Source organism: Malania oleifera, chromosome 1, assembly GCF_029873635.1.
Source record: "Malania oleifera isolate guangnan ecotype guangnan chromosome 1, ASM2987363v1, whole genome shotgun sequence".
In the NCBI taxonomy this organism is placed as follows: Eukaryota; Viridiplantae; Streptophyta; class Magnoliopsida; order Santalales; family Ximeniaceae; genus Malania; species Malania oleifera.
This window is the reverse complement of record NC_080417.1, coordinates 137,256,033-137,281,119: the sequence shown is the minus strand read 5'-3', so window position 1 is coordinate 137,281,119 and position 25,087 is coordinate 137,256,033.

Genomic DNA, 25,087 nt, shown 5'->3' with positions numbered 1-25,087 from the left:
GCACAATAGAAATCTATCAGTGTCCCTACAACACATACAGTTAAGACAATAATCTACATTAATCGTGTTAACCACTCCCTGCCAGGTCTAGGTCTGTCCTATCACACCAACACGAAATTCATCAATGATCTGCCCTACTTTTGCTGGAATCGTCATCCCAGGAAAAACACAGAATACCGTCAACAAATTCTGGTTTAGCAACCCAACAACCCTCAACCAACTCGACCCATATCCATCATCTTATTCTCTGGTATGTACTTACAGCTAAGCCTAACCAAGTCTACAAGACCTAACAACCTGGTTAACTCTAATACCAAGCTATCACGCCCCGAACCCGGAAGTGGGACCCAGGGGTGAAAATGTAATCTAACCTGTCCTTGTATCCAATAAAAAATCCAAAGATACAATACAAAGGATGAGGGTCCGACCCCGTGGGGTTCCCAGGCAACCTAAACACATTCAAACACAATAGAATATACGCAGCGGAATAAGTTCATTATATATATATGCAGTACCATACCAGAGTCTATACAAGTGCAGAAAGAGGCTTTATCACAAATGTACAAATGGGTGCCCAAATACATCTCAAAATGGCAACCCACCAAAATACAGTCCTAGCACTTACCTAAACACTAATCGCAGTATACCAGCCACTACACTCCCAACACCAGGACGCTAGTTCCGGTTACTCGAAGGACCTATAAAAATGTACATACAATAGGGGTGAGACACCTCTTAGTAAGGAAGAACATAGGTTATATCTGTGTGTAGCATTTGAGTGTTATCAAGATGCAACATACACGCAGTTAAATGCAGTCCAGTACTAATTTAGTGCATACACGTACACATACACATGATCAGCAATCCCGGTGTCGTCACACCTACTGGCCCGAAGCTGGCCCACGATAATCGGCATTGGCCTGCAGCCAACCTACGAAACACAGGACCACCGGCACATGGCTACTACCCGACTCCCTTGGCATCGTACCGGCACTAACTGGTGGATCCACACCCTTCAGCCTAATCTATTGGAATAGGCTCACGCCCTCGGATATAAAGCCGGACCTCTGCCAATCTATGGCCAACGATTTTATACGCCCTCAGATATAAAGCCGGACACTCTCAATACCTGGAACAATTTTGGAACCGCATTCCTACTAGCATTTCAACATATCACACACACATGCATGCTCATATAACCAAAAAAACCACACCCATTTGGTAATCTAAAATCATGGTTTTCCAAACATATACAGTTTAAACAAGTCAAGGTATGGCTATCCCCATAACACAATATAAATCAACATATACGCTCGGTTTTCAACAAAACCAGGGATGCAGCCCATCGCCCCCTTTTTCCCAAAACTATAATCGTGAAAAATCCATAATTTTTCCCATTAGATCCCCCCAAATGAGTAGCCAAAACACACACAGGACCGTGAACCACAGTTCCACCGAGTCCGATTCTGAAAATAATTTATATAAACACAATTCCCCTTACCTTTTCCCCAAATAGCCAATCCCAAACTCTAAGGCCCCTAAACAGTGAGCCGAGTTCCAAAACCTACAAATCACAATATAGAAGATACTCACCAGACTGTTTCCTACAAAACTATTGGATCTGAATTGAAAATCGAGCCTTACCTCAATTTTACACGAAAACCCAAAAATCTCCGAAACGGGATTCTGATTCGTAGAACTTGTAGAAAATCCTTCCACGATCCTCGTGGTAACTTTGGATTTACGATTCTCATGACGAACGGTGAAGAAATCTAGAGAGATAAAGAGTAGGGAGAGTTCTAGAGAGATAGAGAGAGATATTTGAGTTTTCTTAGTTGAGAAGTAAAGAAACTTCTATTTATAGCCCTTTGACCCGGCCACATCTCATCGACGAATTGGGTCCTCGTCGACGAGGCTCTATTGTCTTCTCATCGACGAGACCAAGACCTGGTCAACGATTCTGGGATCTCCGATTTTTTCGAGACTCCTCGGCTTCTCTTCGTCGACGAGGCTCTGAACTTTGTCAACGAGAGATACAAGGCCTTCGTCGATGAACTCTGGCTTCATCGACGAATCCTGCTAAATTCCAAATTTTTTCCTCTCTTATTTATTTAAACCCATATATCACGGTTTAGGTTCTTATAGTCTGACCTCATAGGGTTCACGTATACCTTATCTATCATCATATACACAGTATATACACAGCAAAAAATCTAACTTAATACATCCATAAAATCATACAAGAGTCTATACAACATCAATATCTAGTCCCATAGTACAAAACATAATCCCCGGGTCTCCATATAACCCAAAACAACAACTCGGTCATAGTACAGTACTTACACAAGTACTTAGACGACTAACCAACAACCTCACTCCCGAAAACCTAGGACGCTAGTGTCGACTACTTGAAGGACCTGAAAAATATTTGTATGATAGGGGTGAGACACCTTTCAGTAAGGGAGAAACATGTTATATCAGTGTGTGGCATACGAGTGTTATTTCAACAGTAAAGTATAAACATTTCACAAAACTAGCATTTTCACAAATATAGTTCCAGTATACATCTCACAAAACACTGCAGTCTAGTGTCGTCACACTCTTCGGCCTAAGCCAGCTGCACGACGCGGCGCCCTCGGTAACCTGGTGTAGCCTAAGCCCTATAGCGTTCAACAGGTGCAAACATGGTACAAACTCATACCCTTCGGTGACCAACCGGAATTATAGGTAGTATTGCACACCCTCGGCCTCAATCCAGATATCGCCACCTACGGTATTATTCTGGCACGCCTCATATCTCAGCTTTCGGTTGTTAACTGGCACGCTTCAATTGTCCTAGGCCTTCAGTTTTATCCCGACTCGGTATTTTCACAAAACTTGGAACATTTTGGAACTCATGTTTCTATATCTCATTTCAATTACACACAACCTACGGTAGTTAACCGACACATTTTTTTCACAAAATACATCATTCACAGCCTACGGTAGTTAATCGGCACGCTTTTTCACAAAAAAATATCATTCAATATATATCAGCTCATTCCACTTTTATTTGGGTAACAAACAATCTCATATCAGATATTTTGAAAATACAATTTTAAATAATCGAAGGTATGATCATCTCTATATTACAATTTAACCAAATATATAGTTTTCCAATAGAAATGGAGATGATACCCGAAACCCCCAATTTTCCCAAAAATTGTAAACCCGAAAATCCCATAATTTCACCTGATATATTTTTCCAAATAAGTAGCCAAAACATCCGTAGAATCGTAAATCATAGTTTTACCGATTCAGATTACAAAAATGACTGATATAAATAGAAATCCCTTACCTTTCCCCAAAAACCAAAACACAAACTAAATGGCTCCAAAACAGTGAACCGGGTTCGCAAAACCTAAGAATCGAAGAACAATACTTCAACATATTCACAACTACTACAGATCTATTGAACCAGAAATGAAATCAGACTCTTACCTCGATTTTGGATCAAAACTCGAAAATCCTCAAAACGAAATTTCGATCCACTATAAACATAGAGATTCTCCTCCTGATCCACATGGTAACGTCGAATCATTGATTCGGGTAATAGACGATCCGAAATCTTAGAGAGAGCGAGAGAGAGAGAGAGAGAGAGAGAGAGAGAGAGAGAGAGAGAGAGAGAGAGAGAGAGAGGAGAGAAGAGAGAGAGAGAGAGATATTTTTAGTTTTCTTAGCCATGGAACAACAAAATATCCTATTTATAGACCCTTGACTTGGCCAGCCTCGTCGACGAGACGGCGTCCTCGTCAACGAGCATAAGAAGGGAGTTCGTCGAAGACAGAGTAGCCTTGTAGATGAACCTCTGAATTTCATCGCCGAGTTGTAGAAGGAACTTCGTCGACGAGAAAAGGAGCCTCGTCGACGAGCCTTACTGATTTTTCCCTTTTCTTATTTATTTAATTCAAAATTCTCGGATTGGGTTTTCACAAACATTGTAATAAATTAAGGGCTAAGGCATTATAAATATTTTAAAGTTTTTTTTATCCCCTTATAATTTTTGAAAAGAAACTTTTAAAAAGAAATCGATGAGAAAAGGAAGATTGAAATTATTTTAGAAATGGTATTGTGTAAAAGAAATTGTTAGAAAACATTGATAAGAAAATCAAGGACAACAATGAAATACAATAATTCATTGAGAAAAAAACTAATTTTTATATTTTAAAATTGTCAAATCATATATTTAATTTTAAAAAAAAAACTTAAAAATTAACCTTTTAAAAGCTCAAAAAGCAATTTAACAAATGTATTAATTCTAACTTTTATTTTTAAAAAATAAAAATCTAGCCAAAAAATGAAAACCAAACTCCCAAAAGAAACATTGCAACAATTTTTTAATAGAATAATGGCAAAATAATATAAAATTTGTGGGTAAATTTGAAACTTAATTTTCAATAATTTTAAATTGCGTTTAGAAATATAAATTTTTAATATAAATTTTGATCAAATTCTATAAAACTATGGACTGCATTTTGATAGAGTTCACATAAATTCAAAAAAATTCTAACCTAATAAAAATGTTAATTGAACATTAAACATACACACGACAATCTAATACCTAGCTAGTATTTAGAATAAGAATATAAACATTAAAAAAAAACAGTTGAATAATTACATGTTTATATTATATAATAATATCAATAACATAATGTATACATAAATTATTAAATATAATGAGAAATACCTCATTGCATGTTCCTTGCTATCCGTTAATTTAAAATTGGAAACTTCAAAAGAAAATTTATGCGTAGATTACGTCAGCTAAACGTCCTTAATTTATGGTTTGTCTCATGAGTGATGATAATAATAATAATAATAATAATAATAATAATAATATGAAATCATTGAGACCATGTGCTCCACTCTCCCAGTCCCAGAGGTAATGTCGCACTTGGTGGGGCCCATGAGCAGGATCCGAACCTAGCAGTCACCTACAGCTATTAGGCGCCAGCCCACATCTCCAAATAGGAGATTTTTTTCCAGTTTATTTATATATATATATATATATATATATTTTTTTTGGGAAAATAATTCTGACTCTGACGTAATCTCGTTGCTTGATTTAACGAAATTTAAATAAATATTGCTAGACTAAGCAGTGAGATTTACCACGTGTCAGCCCCAACTTATGTCCCAGACAAATCTTGTTAGATAAAATTGTAAGATTTGCTTGTCACGCGTGAGTCAGTTAACTGGTCTACCATTTAAATCTCGTTGTTTGGTCTAACGAGATTTTAATGAGATTTACTATGCATTAATTTTTTTTTATTAATAATTTGAAGTATATCATTTTCAAAAAATTTTTTAATTATAATTTGTAACATGAATTGTTGCAATTTTTTGTGTTCTTTTTTATTTAGTTATTATAGTAATAATATATTAAATTTTTGGAGCGAAGAATCATTTAATAATTTAAATTTTCACATAAAATAAATTTAATTTTTGAATTTAATTAAAAATATAAATGTATGTGAAACATGTGAATGTATATTAATAACAGTCACAAGTAAATAGTGTCAAAACTATTTATTGTTGTTCATTTATTAACTAAAAATAAAAACTATTTCCTAAAACTAAATGGACACTATATGTTTCTAAAATTATTCAAACAGTTTAATACTCACAGAACTCAATATAGTGCTCACAAATAATGTATATAGAAATCTTTTTACTTACAGAGACTGGGAGACAGCAGACAGTGCAAAAACTAACACTCCAAACAAACTAGAACTGCACGATTCATCATCAAAACTCTCTATGAAGTAATAATAATAATCTATAATAATTTTTTCCATTACTTTATTTCTTCTGTCTGTAAACAATGTGAGAGGAAATCCCTCCATAAGAAGGGTCACACTCAAAAGACATGATACTTGAGATCTGAAAGTAAATTGAGTGCTACAAGTAAGAAGCACACATATTGATCTTGCCAACTTTCTGAAAGCGCATCTAGGAATAAGAACATATTGAGAAGATGCCACTAACTTTAACAATGAGTTAAGTTCATCAACAACATCATTCACCACGTGTGCGTGTGTAACGTGCTATAAAGCGCCAAAGTTCCATGACAATCTCCTTGCAAAGGAAGTGAGGATGGAACACATTCTCGAGCAGGAAATACAGTACTTCTCCCCAGGCTAGACTTGAAGAAATCAAAATCGTGAAGCTTTTCAAAGTATGCAAAAACCAATAAAACATTGGCTGCCAAGCTAACTCTTGGGATTTTCCAGTGTCATGAAATATGGGAATTTGCAAGACAAGCAATGAACAATACACCACTTCATCAATCAAAATATTCAAAAGTCATTCAAACTTTTTAGCTATCCTGAGTCTCACATCTTCTTGAAGTTCACAAGAACTTCTTAGAAGACGCAGAAAGAAAGCAACACGTTCGAGCAACAACACTCTTGACCTAGGCATTACTTCACAGCCCACTGAAAAGATTGCATCCATAGAAATCATCCCATAATAACTACTTGGCTTCCCATGGGTTGAAATTAAATCCATTTCATCAGTGAACACCCAATCCAAAATTTGGAACTTAAGTTCCCCTTTCACTTGATCTGAATTTAGTAAGTATTTAAGTAAACTAAAAGATGTTGGCTCAAAAGCTGCTTCACTTGCATTTCTTAGAAGAGTTTCTTTGGTTAGTGAAATTGAAAAGGTTGAAATCATCACAACACAAAGCGTCATATCCTTACAGAGAATCCCAATTCAACCAAGTTTTGAACATTGAGTTGAATCAAATTATAATGTGTTTGTGCTTATTTGAGTCCTTTTTTTTTTTACACTTGTTACCCCCACTATTTCCTTGGATTAATTCGAAATAGATCCGTGATCATAAATTTTTTTAACAATGTTTCATATGTGTAAGCATGTAAGTTCCTTGATGAGAAGTGGTATCCCAAATTCGTGGTAATTGTTGCTTAGAATAATCATCACACTAAGTTCTTCCAAGCTGGTGGGTGTCCAAAAGGAATGTTGTATATGTACATACCATGTTTTCAAATGTGAAGTAGTGCCTAACTAAAACACCGCTATTTCTTTCTTCTTCCATCTTATGGTATCCTATGGGTTGGGAGATGTAAACAAATTCTTAAAATGACTATTTAAATATCCAGAATCTCACTTACATTTTCACATGTTATTGAGGTGGGATAATTAGAGTTATTTACGCCTTTCAACCCTATATGTCAATTGTAATTATTTTACTACTTGTTTTAATTTGCAGGGGACCACAATGCCCACACATTACCATGTGTTGTTAGATGAGGTTGGTTTTTCTACAGATGACCTGCGGGATCTTGTTCAGTCATACACTATATGTGTAAGTAGGTTTGGGCAATTGTAGCTACTGAAATGATGGTTATTGAACAGTTTTAATTTTAAATAATCTTGTTATTAGTGTATATTTGTAACGTATGACTAATGTTGACTAGTGACCCCATTGCCTATATTTAGCCATGCGCTTTGAGTTATTTATTTATTGTTGAACCAATATTTTATAATATGTGTTGCAGCCAAAAATTGAATGACCTTCACGATCCCTAATCATGACCACCTGAAAAGAGATAAATAAGTAAGGCTTGGAGGACTCGGGGTGCACTCCGGGGGATCTCTCCGATGCCTAAGTTAGGGATTGACTTGAGAGGTTTTTTATGCAACAGTAAAGTAGAGTTTAGAATGAGATACCTTAACCTCTTCTCTAAATCCCCATTTATAGTGATGAAGTTTGACCTAAGGGTGATGTGCCATTTAATGGTGAATTATGGCGCAAGCGTGAATCGCTCCGGTTGTTATAGCCTTGGCGTAGATTGCTCTGATCATCATGGAGCTGGCGTTATTTGTTCTGACTGAGAAGTTGACTTAGGTTGTAACTGCCCTAATCAATGCTGGGCTCTAGTCTCCTCTAGACTTATGGTAAGTGATATATTTGGGGTATATTAGTTGGCCCCCCTTCAGTTTCAAATTTTTGAAGCTAGCTTCCAAATTTCGAAAGTTGTTATTGTTTTTTTTTTTTTTTTTCTAGCAGCTCTTCTTGAGACATTTTGGGTTGCTTGTGGCTTAATGATTCGTGCTCTTCTTTTTTTTCGTTTCTAGCCTAATGAGTTGTGCTCATATTTTGGGTCGTTTTTGGGCCTTATGAGCGTTGTTCGTCAATTTGGCCGATTCTTTTTTGCCTAATGAACTATACTCATTTTTTGGGCAGTCTTCTGGCCTCACGAGCATTGCTCGTGAGTTAGGCCAATTCTTCTTTGTCTAATAAGTTGTGCTCATTTTTTTTTGCAGTCTTTTAGCTTCACGAGCGTTGTTCGTCAGTTGGGCAGATTCTTCCTTACCTAATGAGTCGTGCTCATTTTTTGGGCAGTCTTCTGGCCTCACGAGTGTTGCTCATTAGTTGGGATGATTCTTCTTTACATAATGAGTTGTGGTCATTTTTTGGGCAGTCCTGTAGTTTCACGAGCGTTACTCGTCAATTGGACAATCTACGCCAATGCTATAAAAATCGGAGCGATTCACGCTTGCACCATAATTCACCATTAAATGGCACATCACCCTTGGGTTAAACTCCATCACTATAAATAGGGATTCAGAGAAGAGGTTAAGGTATCTCATTCTAAACTCTACTTTACTGTTGCATAAAAAATCTCTCAAGCCAATTCCTAACTTAGGCATCGAAGAGATCCCCCAAAGTACACCCCGGGTCCTCCAAGCCTTACTTATTTATCTCTTTTCAGGTGGTCGTGATCAAGGATCGTGAAGGTTGTTCGATTTTTTGCTGCAACAGTTGGCACCGTTTATGGAAACTTCTTAAGAGATTTTCTCTTTCAATCCTTGATCATGACTACATCAAATAATTGAAAGTCAATGCATTGGCTCGATTGAAATTGTCTGAAATGCTGCTATTTGACACCTAGAGGTACTCGACTCCATCTGATCCATCGCCGATCGGGACCCTACCTAGCACAAACTCTTCATTTGCAGCCTTGTATGGGACACTACCATCAAGAACCTCTACAATCTCTTCTCCACCTACAGTGACCTCGAAGAAGCCGTCGTGATCCTTAGCATGGTCACTAGGAAAAGTAAAGGGTACAAGCTTATTATGTTGAAGCACGTTAATGGTGCTTTGCTTGCGTTGAGGAAGCCAAGTAAGAAAATTGACAGACGAATTGTAACGACCTGCTTATCTTATCATATAATAAAACATATTTAATAATAACATCACCTGAACCCGTGGTAACAGGGTACACCTGACATACACAGCCGAAACTTAAGCAGCAGTAAATATAAATCACATTTTCCAAACCACAAAATACATATTACCAGAGTCAACTACATTCCAAAATACCGTGTTTACATACAATCTCCAAAAATACAAAAGTATATACATATCTAGGAACCCATAACGTAAATCTCCTATTTTTAGATCAAAACTTACCCTCCAAGCATGGTAGTATCACACTATCTCAACGGCGGGCTCGATCCACCGGTCTTTCTGAGTTTCCTGAAAATTATTTGATGCTGGGGGTGAGACACCTCTCAGTAAGAGAAAATAAACTAAACACAGCTGTGTGGCAACATGAATATTTAGAGCTATCATATGTATACAATACATTTCATATACCATAAAATATTCATCATAATATACTGAATAATCATATACTTTCATAATTTCGAATAAATCATATTGTACATAAAATGTCTGATATAACTGATATACTATAATTTACCCAGGACGAATAGCTAGCTGATATCATGTATTACCCCTCATGATGGGTTGTGCAGCCTGAAGATGGGACCCGACAATGGCTGGCCGACCACTGTCGAGTCAAAAATGTCTGTAAGTACGATGGGCTCGCCACACCTTGGTCCAGATTGTCAGGTGGACGTCTACAACTCTATATTGAAAGCCACATCGACTATCCATCTCCCACCCCCTCCACTAGCAAGGGCGGTTAGCACAAGTTTGAACATAATAACCTGATCTGTATAGCTACGGTATCGTGCTCCTGAAACTGAACTAAACTATCATCCAGGTTCTGATAACATATAATACATGATAATATACTTATCTAACATTAATAGATTGATAGCATTTTATGTAAAAACATACATACATACATACATACATACGACCTTGCGCCGAATTCTTTCATATCTATGGCTTTGCGCCGAACATTCATAAATACGGCCTTGTGCCGAAATCATACATAATACACAGCCTTGCACCAGCTATCAATCACGGCCTTGCGCCAAACATTTCATACTTATTATTCTGAATAAATAATTCATTTACCATGTATTTTGAAATCATAATGTACTACATTATTTCATAATCTCTGAAAAACATACCTTATTCGTAAAACTGTCATAACATAATACTTTCTATGTAAAATAATATTCATGTCACACAATGCTGAATAAAATCATACATTCAATTCTAAAATCATATATTTTGACATTTCATAATATATATAGATTTCAACATAATAGCAGTATTTTCCCAAATATGCATTTTTACCAATCTACTCATATATATAATACATGCTTCCTGAAAATTAATTTGCTGATAAATAATAATAATTTGCATGGAAAATGACTACTTTAGTTTATTCCCTTACATGACAACTAAAAGCCCCTATAAGATTTAGTCCTACACTCGCAGGGTTCCCCGATCAATACTCTGAAAACGACAACTCTCAGAACTAAACTTAAGTATTTTTCCGTGAATAACATTTCCTATAACTATGGGAAGACCAAATTCTGAATAAATAGTCTTACCTTAAATTAGGGATGAATTTCAAACTAGCCCCACCGACAATCCACTCCAGCAGATATGCAGAGAACGTCCCCAGGAGTGTCGTGGTGGCTTCAGATCATCAAAGCGGCCTAAATCTGGCCCAGACGAAAGGAGGAGAGAGAGAGAGAGAGGGTTTGGTGCGTCAAATTTTAGCCAAAAAAATGAAGTTTAGGCTATTTATACACTGGCCTTCATTGACGAGGTCGTCAAGAAGGCAATTCGTTGGCAAAATTCAGAATCACCAAAACAACCTCTTGGTATCTTCTCGTCGACGAAGCGCACCCTCGTCGACAAGCCCAAAATGTCACATCGTTGACGAAGTCTGCTACAACCCCCTTTACTATTTTCATTTTTCTCTCTCTTTATTATTTAAATACCATTATTCTTCGGGTCATTACACGAATAACCGAGACCCAGCTTGCAATATTGGGAAATTCTGAATCTAATGCGAATCCGACTACAGTTGATGTTTCTATGCACAAGATTTATATAGCCAACGTGTCTATTCTCAAGGTATACTTTTTTCTCCATCATACAATAATAATTCTAAAAAAAAAAACAAATAGATGCCACAATTTCAACACTTGAAGAGCTCCATCTTAATGACTAATAATAATTAATAGGATGTTCAAGTTATTTAATTGATTGAACAATGACTTATGCACCAAATCCATAGTGGGGTCATGATAGTTGCATTTCCAGTCAAATAAACAAATCCAAGCTTTGAAATTCCAATGGGTTGGCCGAATGCACCATAGGGTTGGCAATAACGACTCTTTCACATTTATGTGAGCAGAACAGTGAATTTGAAATTGCAATTGGAAATTTGAGTTGAAATTGCAACACACACTGAAATTGCACAATTATAGCAACTGCAATCGAAAAACCCCCAAATAGCAAAACCAAGCTCCTTATTGACATTCTGTTGAGCACCTGGAGCCCAATCAGTTGAAAAATCCACACCATAATCAAAACAAACAGTAATAAAATCACCGTCGTCAATGGTAGACATCTCGTAGATCTCAATCTCAAACTTCAATCTGTCGCTACACTCACAGCCCTATGTCCAAAAAATCCAACGTGGGACTCACGGATCAACTGGGATACAATCGAATAATCTGAGTTTATAGACCCCACAGATGACACGAAAATAGTCTATGAAATCTATAATATTGAACGCTCACCTGCAATTCCCTTTGCTGCAAATGATCGAACACTTGGTGCATACATATTTAAACCCTTTGAAATGAATCCATCCCGAACCAATTTTGAATCCTAACTAATATTGAAAATACCAGAACTCACATCTTTAATCCCAATGAAATCAAAACTGTAAAAACCTGTCGAATTGAACAACCATCTTCGCATCATAAATTACCAAAATGTTACAAAAGATAGCCCAAAAGATGAACACAACTCATTAGACAAAGAAGAATCAACCTAATTTATTAGCAATGCTCATTAGGCCAGAATACTGCCCAAAAAATAACCACAGCTCATTAGACAAGGAAGATTCGGCCTAATTGAAGAGCAACATTCGTGATACTAGAAGACTACCCAAAAAATGAGCATAGCTCATTAGGAAAAGAAGAATCGACCCAACTGATGAGCAATGCTCGTGAGGTGAGAAGACTGCCTAAAAAATGAGCACATCTCATTAGGAAAGGAAAAATCAGCCCAACTGATGAGCAACGCTCGTGAGGCCAGAAGACTGCCCAAAAATTTAGCACATCTCATTAGGCAAAGAAGAGTCGGCCAAACTGATGAGAAACACTCGTGAGACCAGAAGACTGTCCAAAAAATGAGCACAACTCGCTAGGTAAATCAGAATCGGCCCAGCTGACAAACAATGCTCGTGAGGCCCAGAAACAATCCAAAATATGAGCACAACTCATTAGACCAGAAACGGCAAAAAAAGAAGAGCCCAACTCGTTAAGCCACAAGCAGCCAAAAATGCCTCAAAAAGAGCTGCTCGACAAAAAAAAAAAAAAAAACAACAACAACAACAATTACAACTTTCGAACTTTGGAAGCCAGCTTCAAAAATTCGAAACTAAAGGGGGGACAACTGATATACCTCAAATATATCACTTACCATAAGTCTAGAGGAGACTAGAGTCTAGCATTGATGAGAGAAGTTACCACCTAAGTCAACTACTCAGTTAGAGCAATTGACGCCAGCTCCATGATGACCAGAGCAATCTACTCCAATGCTATAACAACTAGAGTGATTCATGCTTGCGCCATGATTCGCCAATAAATGACACATCACCCTTGGGTCAAACTCAATCACTATAAATGGGGATTCAGAGAAGAGGTTAAGATATCTCATTCTAAACTCTACTTTACTGTTGCATAAAAAACCTCTCAAGTCAATCCCTAACTTAGTTATCAAAAAGATCCCCCGGAGTACACCCTGAGTCCTCTAAGCCTTGCTTATTTATCTCTTTTCAGGTGGTCGTGATTAGGGATCATGAAGGTCGTTCAATTTTTGGCTACAACAATATGAATAATATCAAGTAAGTATTGGAGCTCAAAATTTGATATACATATCCGACTTATAACTTACAAGGTCATGTTTTGGTTAACTAATTCTTAAAATATAATTAATTTATCATTAATGTAAAAAAAAATTAAATTATAAATTTATCTTTCATTGTTACAAAACTTAAATTATAATTTTCCTTTATTGTTGAACCAACTTTCGATAATATGAATAATATCATTTAGCGTGGTCTATGCGTCTAATTATATAAAGAATCATTATTGTAAATGTAACAACCTGCTTAATTAACATGATTTTTTTTTTCATAATAGCAAATAACATACTTTGATACCATAACATTATCTTAAGCAGCAAGAAGCATAATACAAATAAAAATTTTCATACATAATGATATACCATACTGTACAATACCAGAGTGCTATCATGTTTCCCAAAAGAATACATACATGTGTTACTAAATCCTCAAAATTGCCCTCAGCTAGCTAGGGCAAATACAAAAACCCTCCACTGTACTCACTTTGCTGTCAAGGCACTACAGATGCCCCTCTACCTGCGAGTCTGATCTGCTCGCCTACCTGAATCACCTGAAAAAGGTTTCAACACTAGAATGAGCCAACACTCATAAAGACGATATATGCTATTACTAGTGTGTGGCAAATGAGTCATCATTACCATTTTCATGTCATTTAACACATCTGTATTTAAGTTACTATTCAAAATACTTCTAATATACATAATTAATTCCCTTGTCTCTGTAAATCAGAATATACATAATAATAACTGTAAACTTTTCCCTGTGGATATCTGTATGTCATGAATTAACCCCTTATGACAGGGTTGTGTGGCTCATAGGCGGGATCTACACTGGCTGGCCGACCAGGTAAATCACTATACTCCCTCGGTTGATCTGCCCACCTCTACCCATATCTGATGGGGAGCCTGTCCACGTCAAGGGCACTATACGATCGACCTACAACCTATTATCTGAATAGGCGGTTGCACTCTGTAAATTGTATACTGCATGTAGCTACGGTACCATGCTCTGTAAATTGTATGGTCCAATAGGGTCTGATACTATATACATATTGATATATATATATATATATATATATATATATATATATATATATATATATATATTATTTCACTGTTTTCATCATGTTTTCAAAATTACCATAACGCTATCATTTTGTTCTGTACATACTATAACTATAGCATCTCGATGCTATCTCTATATAACTGTCTATATATTCTGTAAATGCTCTGTCTATATACTTTGCATGTTATGGTAATAGAAATCAAGACATGCTTTAAACTCTGTAAATCATAATACTAGAACTACGTAATCATAATACTGTATCCGTAATTCGTACAATCATGGTGTTAAAATCTGTAAAATCATAGTACTGTAATTCACATAATCATAGCACTAAAATACATAAAATCATGAAACTACAATTCATAAAACTTACTCCCATACTACATACATATTCTCAAGCCACAACATACTTGAGTACATAATTTTCATAAATTAATACACTCCATAATATTTAGAAATTTTCTAGCATAGTATATATCTCTTACCTTAACTCTGAAAAACCCCTACTGTACTCTAGCCCGATACCCACAGGGCCTCCTACAAAACACCCTGAAATCAATATTTTTCAGAACTAAACATCAGTATTTTTCTGCCTATATCATTTCCTATAACTACCACAAGGCCAAAAGGTGACTAAAATGCCTTACCCTGAATTTGGGATGATTTCCAACTCCGATTTCCCGACAATCCGCTCCTGTAGATGCGTAGAGAACTCCGCCAGGAGCGTCGTGATAGCTTCGGATGGTCGATCCGGCGATTGGTGGGGCCAGAAATGAAAAGAGAAGGGAGAGAGGGTCGTAGGAGAGAGAGAGAGAGAGAGAGAGAGAGAGAGCGGCGAGAGAACTGGTAAAAATCCTGGGTTTCCATTATTTATAGGGCCAGGTTCGTCGACGAGACACGTCACCTCATCGACGAGCCCTTCACAAAATTCGTCGACGAGACCCTATGTTCGTCGACTAAATTCAGAACAGTCCTAACCATCTCTCGGTATTTTCTTGTAGACAAAGACCTATGTTCGTCGACGAAATTCTGAAGACCTTCGTCGACGAGACCATGTGTTCATCGACGAAGCTAGGCAATTTCCTGAAATTTTGATCATTTAATATTATCTCCAAAATACAATGTCGTCGACGAAGTCTACGGTCTCCTTCTGTTTCTATGTCTATTTTCTCTCCCTCTTATTATTAAAATGCTATTATTCTTCGGGTCACTACAGTAAAAATTTCAGCAGAGCCTCCTTTTAAAAAATGACTATATCTCATCCACACACCTGTTCAAAGAAAACATTTTTCATATACAAACGATACCAGTATGTTCACAACTTTCATACACATTCAACGTATCAAATAACTGTAAAAATTTCGGTAGAGCCTCCTTTTAAAAAGTGACCATATCCCATCCGCGCACCTGTTCAAAGAAAACATTTTTCGTATACAATCGATACCAGTATGTTCACAACTTTCATAAACATTCAACGTATCAAATAACTGTAAAACTTAAAAAAAAATTTATTTATTCGCATCTGTCATATACAACTTTTAATCGGGAAATGGGAATAAAAACAACATTCATTTACAACTTTCATTCACACCTGTCATACACAACATTCATTCACATATACATATGCTCCCGAAAATGAATATATATTCCTAATTATATACATAAATAATACAACGATGCTATACAAATAAAAAAATAAAAAATACATGTTGTACAAATGAAAAACTAAAAAATAGATGTTGTACAATAATCTTGTTGTTAAAGTATATTTATAGCATATTACTATAATAACTAATATGTCATAATACATAGTATAATAATATATAGCCATTTTTAAATAAATATTGAATAAAAATAATAATATTTTTATAATTAGAAACTTAAAAGCTAATTATTTTAATTTTTAATGAAAACTTAATTATTTTCTATTAATTAAAATAACATAATATTATTTATTAATTAACAATAATCTTATTATTAATATATATTTATAACAGATTATCACATTAATTTATGTTAAAAATAGTATCTATAACTAAATTAATTTTTTGATTCATTTAATGTTAATTTAAATTTATAGATGGTTCTTTTTATTCATTCCATAATTTAATTATATTTTAATCGTAATTATTAGGTTATAATGCATAATAAAAGAATATTTGGTTAATTTTTAATTGACAATTTAATTAATAATTATGTTTACGGTTACTTTTAATTAATATTTAAATATTTTAATTAAATAAAATAATATAATACTATTTAATATATTTATTTCTTGAATAGAAAAGAATATTTCATGAATAGAAAAGAAATAGAAATAGCAAGGAAATTTTTGCACTTTTTTTTTTATCTAAAGGTAATTTGTATTTACAATAACTTTATCATATATACATATAAAAATGTTTTTCATACAAAGATGATCATACATGCATACAAATATGCATTATCAGTCTAATATATTTATGAAATGACAAATTAAATTTTCTTTGCAATTTTTGTAACATTCACCTAACAAAGATTATCCAAGAAATTCAACCATCATATGATCTAAATTTCATACAAATAATTTTTTTTTCTGAAGAATTGAAAAATAGTGCAGTAAAATGGAAAGGTAATGATGAAAATTTCTAATGATATAACTAGTTACTCTTTCATTTATTTGAAAATAAAATGCCAATAAAATCACAGATTTTTTTTTCTTTTAATAATAGAATTTGGTTTACCATTGCATGATTGTCCCAGGGACAACAATATTTTTGCAATACTATATCAGCTGCTATGGAATTTTAAAAAATATCCTACTGATCAGGCAGTTCATCTACAAAAATATATGTGTGTGTATGTGTATAAACACAGCTTGTAAATAGATTTGTATTTTTTTTGTAATTTAATAAAATATAAAAAATGAAATAAAGGTCTTGCCTCAATAGGGTTCCGGATGCAACTTCCAAACAAGAAATCAAAAGTAAAATAGTAAACTCTAAATCTATAATAACAACTATTGAATAGGTAGTGCAAATTAATTTGAAGAATCAATGAAAATAAAAAAGATTTTGGGTAAGGAAAACATACTCAATTCCTCCGAGTTTTATAGGTTACTCGAGCTCGAACGGGCACCTACACCAACGACAACTTGCCGAACGGTCACTTGCACCAATGGCCACTTGCTAGCCTGCTGCTGCTGCTGTCCTCCTCCCTACTTGAAGCTCTGCTCTCTCTGCACCGTGCGTTTGCGAGTGAAGCGAAGGAGAAAGGAGGAGTTGAAGACAGTCAAGACAAATCTCGCTGGATGAAGCAGCGAGATTTGCCAAGCGTCATACACCAATCGGCTGTTCCATTTCTTAGGCAAATCTCGCTACTTCGTCGAGCGAGATTTGCCTTGACACGCGTCAACACTCGAGTGTGTGGCCCCTTTAAATCTCATTAGACTAAGTAGCGAGATTACGTTAGAGTCATTTCAGGAATTATTTTCCTAAAAAAGGTATTATTTAATATATTGTTTTAAAAAAACGGATAAACCGGTAAAAAACTCCTCCAAATGGGCCTATACCCAAGAATCTCGCCAGACAGTCTCCCTCACAAACCCAATTCCTCTCTAATATTATTATAAAAGTAATTTTTATTTGGTGTTTTTTATTCATAAAAAATGTCAAATTTATTCTTATGTAGATGTTTTTATTTTTTATTAAAAAAATAATTATTATGAATATAAAAATCTAAAAATGAGAAATTGAATCTCGTAAAAATAGAAGAATACTCAAATTTCAAATCATTTTTTAAAATATTCTCATAACTATTTATAAATATTTTAAAATATCTTTATAATTCATGATAACCAATACTTTAAATAAACTAGTCATGCACATGCGTTGCATGTGTATACATTTATTTATGAGTTAAAATTTTATTTAAAAATATTAAATTTTCTATTTACATAAAAAACTAAATCACATATAAAATATTAACTACTAAATAAATTTCTTTATAAATATCTATTTTATTTAAGTCATAAAAAATAATAAATATTCTCTATGTTAGTATTTCTAATTTTTTTTGAAACATTAAATATGCATTTTAAATTATTTGCCTAAAAAAAAGAATGTTAAATCATTACATTACAATAATCAAATCATTTGTTTTACTCCATAAATCCAAAGCACAAATCACACACACACACACACACACACACACACACACACACATATATATATATATATATATATATATATATATAGAGAGAGAGAGAGAGAGAGAGAGAGAGAGAGAGAGAGAGAGAGAGAGAGATCTTTCAAACATTTTAAAATTCACATTCCACATTATCATCTAATTAAGAACATGTAATTTTTTAGAACACCATGACTACGATCATCATATGCATAATGATCATTTTATTGAAATTTAAGTATTGGTGCTGTCGATAGGTTCTTATAAGTATTCAAAATTAAGATCCTATATGTTGAGATGTCTATTCTTGAACTCACCTCCTTTTGAGAGTACTAACCTTCGAAGCAAGTGAAATTATTGTCACGACCTCCTTTCTTCAACAGTCCACTCGTAGAGGCGGCACCCGATTTTGTCTTTTTAAACATTCAGACTTTACTTCCCCATGATAAGAAATAGACCCTTTTTTTTTTTTTTGAATTACGTACCGGATTTCCACGTGTTCGTTTTACGGTTTACGTGACTAATCTCGCGCCCCTTGAAGCCGACTCCACAACTCTAAATAGAGGTAAATTTCAAGAATTTAGGGGCAGAAACGAATTTGGGAGGGTTTGAACATCTGACCTCGTGAGAGGCACTCTTGCAGCTCGCACTACTACTTAAACCACACCCTGGGGTTTAGACCCTTTTCTTAGTATGTAAATATAAAGGAGAGAGAAGGCAAAAAATGTGATATGAGGAGATGCAAAGGTTGGGAGGAGAATCATTTAGAGAAGAGAAAACCGCAAGAAATGGAAAGATTAGGAGACTAATTGTTTAAAGAAAAGAAAAGGGTAATAAAGGATATATGTATTTATAATTAAAATTAGAAACCTCGACAAAATAGATATTATAAATTTTGTCATAATGAAATTCCAAAAACAAAAAAAAGACTTTGTGCTTTTAAGGGTAGTATAATATAATTTTTAATTATTTTTTTCAATTATATATTGAAAAACTAGCACATATTGCATGCCCATGAGGACATAACTAATCCTTAATTTAAGTCCATTATTTCGTTGACCACCCAAACCGAACGCGAACATGCTAGGCCTGTGTGATCTGACCAGCTGGCACTCCCTGGCCCACCTCACTTTTTTGTCGGCCAATCAGCTGGCCCTCATAACTAATTAACATTTAATTAATTAGGCACACAGTCCAACAATGTAATAATTAACATAGGCTTAGTGTCTAATGTGAAGTGTGAACGGTTCCCACTTCTCGGGCCGCGCTTGACAACGGGAGGCCCAATGGCAATGGTTTTGGGCCAACCCTATAGTTAGCTGTCTAAAGGCTGCAGGGGCCCACGCGTTTGAGCCGCTTAAAACAGAGGGGTAGGGCGGGCCCAGTCCCTCTAGTGCTTAATTAAGGATTTTGGGTGATTACTTTTTTTAATTTAAATTTTATTAGATTTTTGGGGAGGACGGCATGTATATTTTAGCGAGAGCAGAGAGGGTGAGTCGAAAAAGGTTGGGCAATGCTGATAAATTTGGTAAATCTGAACATGTGAAAAAAATAAATTGGGGGTCGGTTTTAATTATTTGCCTTTGACTGAAAATGGGGATGCACTTAATGACCAGGTCTCATGCTGGAAAATTAGACTGGCCAAACCTATAATGAACGTATACACACACAAATTTTTGACCAACTTTACATCTACTACATTGTTGACTATCATAAACATGAAATACCACTATGAATTTGTTGCTAATGGTGCCACAGTTGAAATCTAAATGTACAAAAAATATTAATACTAATGAATTTCATTAGGACAAAATTAGAGTTTAGTTAGAGAGTAATCATATAGGTCTGAGAATTTGGGTAGTGGTAGAATATGAAGTCAAAGAGGATAACTTTATGGCTTAGGTGATACTTTGCTCCCCTATAATTCGAACATTAATGTTAGAAAATGTTACTTAAACATAGTCTGTATGACTTTATAACTAAAGGAATAAGTTTGATTGTTATTATGATAATGAAGCATCCAACAAAGCTTAAAGGAGGAACAAGCCAATTTAAACTTTATTAACAACTAGAAAAAGGCTCCGAATCAAAATATGAGAAAATAGCAAGAACTTATATATGAATGTGGAACCTAAAACTACTCTTATTACTTCCCTCCTCCTAAGTATTATAGGACAAGGTGCATGTGTAATGAGCACGCCAAGTTTCTTGCACTTTGAGAAAATTTTGTATCCTTAAAATTTTACTAATATTATTAATAATGTTTTTTTTACGGCACCTCCATTTATTTATTAATATATCCTCACTTTTGTCAAAAGAATACCATGATTATAAGATAAAATAAAAGGAAGAGAATAGAAAAACCCTCCCAAAAAAACCAATACTGGTAACCAATCAAATTAGGATAACAAAACTAAACCTTGTTATCTTGAAATCAAAAATCATGTTTTTATTAATGCTAATGACATTGCATTTCAATTTCACTGTCCAAATAAGAAAGCTTTAATAAGAGGAGAGAGATAATTTAGTTTCCCTTCTCAGAATATAACTTTGTATCTATATAAATTTCTAGGATTAGCGTCCCTAATTTTATTTTATTTTTTCAATATTTAAGCCCTTCATCAAATCTTTAAAAAGGAAGATAGAGAACGAGTAATATTTCTATTTACTTTTATTTCATTATTTAATGACTAATGATTTTTAAAATTTTGTTATCTTTCTCTTTTTTTTTTGTGAAAACTAGCTATCAATGTCAAGTGCTCTCTCTCTCACATACACACACACACACACACACACACACACACACACACACACACAAACAAATTTCAATAATATTTTGTCTTTCATTATCTCTTTTCAATGGTGTTAGGATCCTGTGAGCAATTAGAAAGATAAGACACCAGAAATTTAATGTGATTTAGTCAATATTGACCTACGTCCACGGAGCACACCACAAAATTCACTATTCGTCGAAAAATTACAACTCGCACTCTCTTCCTCCTCACTTTCTTCTCTTAAGAGAGTGAGAGTTGTAATTTTCCAGCGAATAGTGAATTTTATGGTGTGCTCCGTGGACGTAAGTCAATATTGACCGAACCACGTTAAATTTATAGTGTCATGTCTTTCTGGTTGCTCACAGGTCCTAACAAATGGTGTCCCTTTTCTTTACATTCCACTTTCATTATTATATAATTTAATTTCAAAAAATGTTTTCAAGCAATGATAAATAAATGTAATTAATAAAATAGCTAAAAATTTCATAGAAGATGCTCTTGTTACCCTACATAAAAGGGGAATAATACATAATTAAAAGTAAAGTTGTATGAGTCTTGTCAATCTTTACCATGCTCAAGTTTGTTTACTGAAACTTTAACTAAGTTTCAGCTTGAGTTTCAATGTACTTATTTATGCACATCAACAATTGAATGAGTCCTTACAACTCAAGCTACCGACTAGCTCTCAAATGATTTGAATTTTTCAAAACCTTCCACTATGTGAGACGAAGGCTTTTACCCAAACGGTGAAAAATAAATCCTATTGATAGTGCCTTAGGGTTTTTTTTGCCCCTACAAAGCCAACTTATTGGACTTCAGCTTAATTATTGAATTCAAGTTTAGCTTGCGCTAAACAAACCCGCACCTAGACAACCATTATTTTTAGGATAAATGAGCCAAATACAGTCTATCAAAACGTTATTTGACCCTATTAAAACAATCTAACCAAGCATGTAACCAAGTCCCTCACTAGTTGAAAGGGATGGACCTACTCATGTTTAGCATGTCAACTCGCTTATTAAAGAAGTCTCAAAATTGGACTTAAAAGTTGCTTATTTATATAGTGAATGAACTTGAATGAGTTCTTACAAACTTGGACCTTGAGCAGTTTGGTTTTTTATAGCCTAGATAAATTTAAACACATTAGCCTTTTATTTTGAATGTCGTGGTAGAGATTTTGAGCTCTCTAGGAGCTAAATTTTGTTTAATGGAATAAACCCCACCCCCCCTCCCCCCCCCCCCCCGGGGGGGGGGGGGGGGGGGGGGTTTTTCATATTCTATTTTCATTTAATTCCACCTAGGGATAACTTATATTATACCCGGTGTCAATAATTTTTCGCTTTTGATGAGTATTATCAATTTCTGCCTTTAGTTTTTAGCAAAAAAGAAAAAAAAAACCTCATTGCAATCTTCTTTTTTGACATGGTGGGAGATTAAAAGCAAACTTTGATTCTCTATCTTTCCTTTCACAATAAAAATATCTTTTTACATAAATATTGGAGTGCTCTTTATACATTTGTAGTTGATTTCATGTTATTAGTCTCGTTGTCACTTGTGATATTTAGTTGTTAACTATTCTTTTTTGAGTTGATTTAAATAAGTAGGAGGGACATTTTGGCTATTTCATTTGGTCATTATCTCCTCCATCCTTCTCTAATAATATAGTAGAGATTGGTTATTGTTTTTTCATGGTGGTGAATACTAGTAAAGTGAATTTTTTACATAAAAGTGCATGCGATGCACCATATAGCTCGGCCAAAAACAAATACAGCTAAAAGAAACGCGTGATCCACATACATTTTTTAAGTAAAAATGGCAAACAAGTAAAGTATTAGATTTTTGGGGATAAACTTACTAACCTAACTTGTGATGTTTGCCGATAAATATTTTTCGAAACAAATTTCCAAGGATTACTACCCAAAACCAAAGGGAAAGGGCAAAATACTAACAATAGTAGGATGACATTTTAGTGTGTGGTCATATGACCATATTGATATTTTTGTGCAGAAAGTCAGGCATGGGTAAGCAATTGTCAAGAGTTTAGTTAACCTACCAACCTACCAACTTATTAGCTGAGCTATCTATTTGGATAAACCAGTATTTTTAAGGTTGGACATTTTCATGTGGGCTGCTAGGAAAATAAATTGTTGCCCTTCTTAGTGTTTACATTTATATGACCAAAATTTCCATTCATCCCTGTGGTACCATCTCTTCAATGTGTCTCATATGGCTCTTGCTTTAACCAAATTTAGGCCCTAAAATTTAAATCATAATTTTCTTTAAACACTAAAATGCTACCCAAATACAGCCTCTGAGGCAGTTGCCAAACGCCAAAAAAAAAAAAAAAATTATTACGCTTCATAAAATCATTTTAAAGACCATATGTTTAGAAATCAGATGTCCTTTTAATAGAAAGTTAAATTACTCAAGAGATAGGTAATTACATTTTGTGGGCACAAGGACTGTTTAGCTCCCTTTTAAAACTTGAAAAAAAAAAAAATAAGAGAGAAATAATAAAAAATTCATTTTTCATGTTTGATTATCAGAAAAAAAAAAAGGGTGAGAAGGAAAATAAATTAATGCTAAAATGAACAAAAAATTATTTTTCACTTCGTTAGCATTTTATTTTTCTTAATTTTTAATTATATTAGAATATTTTTTTTTATTTTTAACAGTATTTTATATAGATTCTTATTTTTTTTCTTTTCCCAAACAAAATTTTTAATCCAATTTGAGAGCATAGACTTGAGGATATATATATTTAAATTTTATGTCTGTTTAAAAAAGGATTTAATATAATTTTATACTATAATTTTTATTAAAATTTATATGAACTTTAATTTAAAATTTGAATTCCATGTTACAAAATTTAACTCCAGGCCTAATCTGCGTTACAAAAATAAGTCAAACAACCAACTCAATATGAGGGGGAAGCTGTGCATATGCGAGCAGCCCGATGGGCTTCAGCATTTGGTCTACCATGAGGCCATGACATTGGCACGGCAGTCTGGGCCCAAAAGTGGGCTTTCGGCCTACCTATATTGCATTGGTAATGGACCCAACCCAATTGATCAGTTTTTATTTAGGTAGAACGAATCTGGGTTGATAACCATTAGACTGGTTATTGGTAAGAAAATTGTAATCAAACTCAATTTAGTGGCCATGATGAATGTGAATAATTTGTTATTTGTATCCCGAGTATAATTTTTTTTTTACCTGAACAATTTATTTCGTAATATAATTATTAAAATTATTTTTAAAATTATAATTCGATAAATTATTAAACATTAATAACCAATCACAAAGTTATAATTATTTTTTAAGGCCTTTTTTTTTTAGATCAAGAGAATTAGTTCATATAGTAATGCTAGTTCAAGAGTTGTCAGTGTAGGATGGACCTTGGCTAATTGGACCAATACTGATTATTTGATGCCTAATAAGCATCGACATATGAAATTATCTATGAAGTCGAGTATTAATTGTTAATTGATTGATGGATATTCATGTCATAAAACTTAAAATCTGCTGATTATCAACTCATTTAAGAACAAAAATTTCAAAACCATATCCAACTTATTCAAAATCATATCCAACTTATTGAGTGTATAGATATAGGTCGTTTAAGTGGGTCATATTTGATTCGAACAAATAAAATTTTATTAGTTTTGTCATGTCCAACTCCAAGGACTGCATCACATA